This window comes from Ostrinia furnacalis, unplaced genomic scaffold (assembly GCF_004193835.3).
Source record: "Ostrinia furnacalis isolate ACB-3 unplaced genomic scaffold, ASM419383v2 OfSCF0183, whole genome shotgun sequence".
Taxonomy (NCBI): domain Eukaryota; kingdom Metazoa; phylum Arthropoda; class Insecta; order Lepidoptera; family Crambidae; genus Ostrinia; species Ostrinia furnacalis.
Window position 1 is genome coordinate 441,259 of NW_021130422.1, and position 4,871 is coordinate 446,129.

Genomic DNA, 4,871 nt, shown 5'->3' on the forward strand with positions numbered 1-4,871 from the left:
ACCTTTTGTGGTGACCTGACTAGCTATTGACGCCTCCTTTGTGATTACAGAACCTGAAAATGCAGTCAAACGGAAATCGGCCCGCTCATTATGTTTTCTGCGTTGGTGCAATGGGTGATGTTTATATCATTGAATATTTTTTTGTGGATTAAAGTTGCGAATGCATTATTCCAAAATGAAATTCTGCGTATATCTAAGCTATCCAGAGATATGTAGAACTGAAAAATATTTTGTTACCTATTTTGAAAATACTCGACAGTTTAAAACCAAACGTGGTAAATAGGAAAACTGAAACGAAAACTCAATAGAACTTTATGTTTGATATTTTTACGTGCATTTCACAAATCACTCCACCACACCAACGTGTTTCCAGTTAGAGTTCTAATTGGATTTTGTTTTTGTAGCGGCGCAGAGGCGTTTCGCAATGGAAGGAATGGTTCTGGTGGATTTATGCATCTACGGTGCCTCGGTGGCTAGCTTATCAAGTGGCAGGCGGAATTTATTATACATTTGCTTGTGGACCGCTCTCGACCACACGAATGGTCAGTCGTTGCAACCGCCTAACTACACTCGCGAGCAAAAGTATGGAATCACTTACATGAAGTTGTTTCCACGCGATCTTGTGTACTAACGAATTTGTTAGTAACAAAAAAAGTGGCACCATTTTAAAGATTAAACTTTTATCTTTAAATTGATACCAAATTCGTTTAAATCACACCAGTATTTAAAAAGATATCCCGGCTAATGTGAAGAAGTAACGAAAAAGACATGTATGAACTGTTTGATACGTCGCGAGTTGCGGCCTATTTACCCCCTATAAAAGCACGCGTTTTCGGATTTTTGCTTTCACACGTTGATTCATACACATCTCCGCTTCTTTTGACTCTTTACCTGGGATTCTACACCTTCAGAAGCAGCACAAATCGTTGCACTATTGCAAGAAGGGCTCAGCCAGCGGGCTGTCGCACGTCAGCGCCACATAAGCCAGTCCTGGGTTTCGAAAGTTTTAAGACGCTTTCGGGAGACTGGTGGCTTTATCCCGAGACCAAGTTCTTATGTTACAGGAAATGTATGAAATCCGTCATTGTATACAATTCCTAGGATTTGTGTATAAGTCCTAAAATCACCCGGAAATGTGTGATGTAAATTATATTAGACACATTTCCTAGGAAATTTACACATTTCCTAAACAGCAATCGGAAATGTAATTAAGATTTCTTTTTTTTTCTCCGAAACTTAAAAGGCGCTACCGCGCCGCGACCGCTGTGTATGTGTAAGGTCGCAAGTCTAACCTAACCTAACCGAGACTTTGTTATCCAGCTACAGGAGTACTAAAACCTTCATGCCAATAATATTTTAATAAAAGGGATGTTAAAATTAGAGTTTTCCAATTCTTCAGCGTAATATGCGTGATGCCGAAAGAAAGGTATGCCAATAGGCAAATATTTTTTTCAGCCAAAGTATAATAGTGCGAAAACAACTTTCAGGCTAAACAATAATAGTTGTGAGTTAAAAGTACCTATGGGCCAATGTGGTTTGGCTAAATGAAATTTTAGGCGTACTGAGGGGCACCCGATCACACGACCGCGCTTGTGCCGCTTAGTTTTATACATTTCCTAATACAATACTGGAATTCTATAAAATTCCTAGGACATGTCCTAGGATATGTGCGTATTAAAAAATCTCTGAAGCAATATTTTATACATTTCCTAAATAGCTTCGGAATTGTATACATTTCCTAGGAATAGTATACAATTCCTAAAATTCATACATTTCCTGTAACATATAAAAAAATAAGACTCAGATGGCGGTTTTAACCGCACCAATTTCGTTTCGTCACAGTGACTTTAATTTATTCATAATTAAAATCACAATAATATTTTCTTTTACTTTATTATTTATTTATAATCGCTGACGTTTATTTCTTAACAAAATATCAACTAAGTAATAGCCACCGTTTACCCCTTAGGGGTGGAGTTTCGTAAAATCCATTCTTAGTGGATGTCTATACTCTATTAAGGAACATATCTGCCAAATTTCAAGTTTGTAGGACGTAGGTGTTATACTTAGTTTCTGAGATCAAAAAATCAAAATCAAAAATATTTATTCAGTTTAGACCACAAGTGGCACTTATGAACGTCAAATTTAAATATTAAAAAAAAGAAAAGGTAGCCCTTATGGGGCACCTTACATGTCTCCTTATTTTTTGGGCCCTACCAGAAGATTTCGTGATGAGTAAATCAGTCACTGACCTTTCGCTTTTATTGTATAATATTTAGATAGATTACAATTTTCATTATATCCCTGACTTATGAAATCAGTTTCCCATACAAACTTCTATTTCCTATTTCACAGCCTATACCAAAATGTATTACCGGTTACATGAATACTCAACACACAAACAACTATTACCTTAAAATAATTAGTTCAGATTTTGCAGTCCAGTTTCGCTAGTGCTGGTGACTAGTGGCCCAACTAATGTGCTACAGTGATAGCTTGTATATTAGAGGTACAAATAGAATTGTAGCCAAATAGGTAACCCACATTGGTCCAACTAACCCTCCGAAAATCCAGACTGTATTCGCCACTGGCGGCCAGTAAAGCTAGAATCAAACAACTAAACCGAGGCCTGCTCTATGCAGTAAATAAACTCATTTCTCGTTCATTGAATTTATACTACTTTGCCTGGCCCATTCCCATTTTATTTGGGGTCGGCCCTCCGCGTCATGCGTCTCCAGGCGGCTCGGTCCTGGGTTGTCTTACTGTTAACTTGGGCTTCTTTGAGGTCGTTATTGATTACGGACATTCATGTAATTCGGGGTCTTCCTCGTCCGCGGGGCTTAGTCATTCATTGAATTCATTCATTCATTCGTTCATTGAATTTATACCCACCATAAAGTCTATCGTTTATGTTATTTAGTTTAAGTAGGTATAAAACTATCAATTATAAACCGCATACTATTCAGTAAAATACCTTGACCCATTCCTGCCGTCCGCGGCAACAAAAAAGTGATTAATGTCTATATTGCGAAGCTTCTGCAAACCCACTTCATTCAACCGATCAGTTTGTAAATTTATTTATAAAGTGCTCGAGTTAGAAAATCTGAACAACTGTTTCACTGCAATATAAACTTTATCCCATTAATAGTAGAGTTGGATTGATGTTCCATCGGCTTCTCAGGTAACATAAAGTTTAAAATGCGATGCGCTTAAACTTGTCAAAAGGAAACCATATCAAGTTCGAGTGAGATTAAGTTAGCTTGTTAGTGTATCAAAGGCGACGCTAACTTGAACTTGGAAACACGACACTTCAATGCGCTGCGCAGAGAAAATGTAGAGATTCGGCAGCTTTACACAAAGCAAATGCCGATATAAAGAGGCCTTTAGGCGTCATTTTGGACTTTGTTACATTTTCTACTATGTCTTTTAATATCCTACTAATATTATAATCCTACTAATATTATAATCCTACTAATATTATAATCCTACTATTATAATATTATAAATGCGAAAGTTTGTGTGGATGTCTGGATGTCTGGATGTTTGTTACTCTTTCACGCAAAAACTACTGAACGGATTTTGTTGAAACTTTTCAGTATTATTGTTTATAACCCAGATTAACATATAGGCTATAATTTATGACTACATGTGACAAACTAAATTTCAATAAATAAATAAGACGTGGGTAAAAGGTGCCATCTATCATCATTGGTGAAAATCTACAGTGCTGGACAAATAAATTTGACGTTCGTAAATATTCATGCGAGCGAAGCCGTGAAACGCCATCTATCAACATCATTAGTAATTAAATGAGGTCCACGCGTACGAAGTCGCGGGCGGCCGCTAGTTTAAAAAATACAGTAAGTAATCCTATTTGTCAAATATTGACATGGACATAATATATTATGATTTCGCCATGACGTATAGACATTTTGGATGGAGACAAAATAATACTTACGAAAACAAGCCATAATAAAAATAATAACGGCAGCACTTCGCTTAAAAACTGTTTTTAACCCTTTTCTTGGCATTGTGCATTTATAGATACGTTGACTAAAACAAAAATATGGGGGAGAAACCAAAAACTATTTTCAAATGTTTTTATAATATAACGTTAGCCCAAATACTACAGATTGTGATGCACAGTATAGAATCGCTACAAGCTGCACAGATTTAACAGTAATATGCAAAATGTCAGACCGTTGACAGGCGCCTACGCACCGGCTGATAATTTTTATTATTTTCGGTGTTTTTTTAAAAGAATATTGGTGATTATTTGTAGTAATATGGATAGTAAATAAACGTTTCTTGATGATAGTGCTGTTTTTTCATCCCAAAACTTGTATAATTATTCTTGTACGATGCGGATTGTCCGAATGTATCTCTAAATGCACATTGTCAGATACGTAATAATTTACTTTCAATTTTGAATGTATCTCTAAAGACACATTGCCAGGTTCTCATTGACTCTATTCTAGGATTTTTTCATAGATTTTATCGCATAAAAAAGGGATTACTAATGTTTGGCCAAAAAACGTTTCCCAAATTATCACATCGCAAACAACGTTTCGCAAATTTTCATTTGGCAAATTCTCATTTGGCAAAACAACTTATAGCAAACTTTTAATTCGCAAATGCCGTTTTTGGCATATTATTGTTTAGCAAATTATTGTTTGGCAAAGTATGTTTTGGCAAACGTTTCATTTGGCAAAAATATTTCACGATACACTATTTACAAAATAATTTGATTGGTGCTTAGAATGGAATACAAATTAACTTCATTAATTTGTTTTAAATTAATTTTCATATTTCATTCTTTTTATCGAAATTTCCAAATGATTCATTAACAATAGAGGTGATTCTAGCGCTCG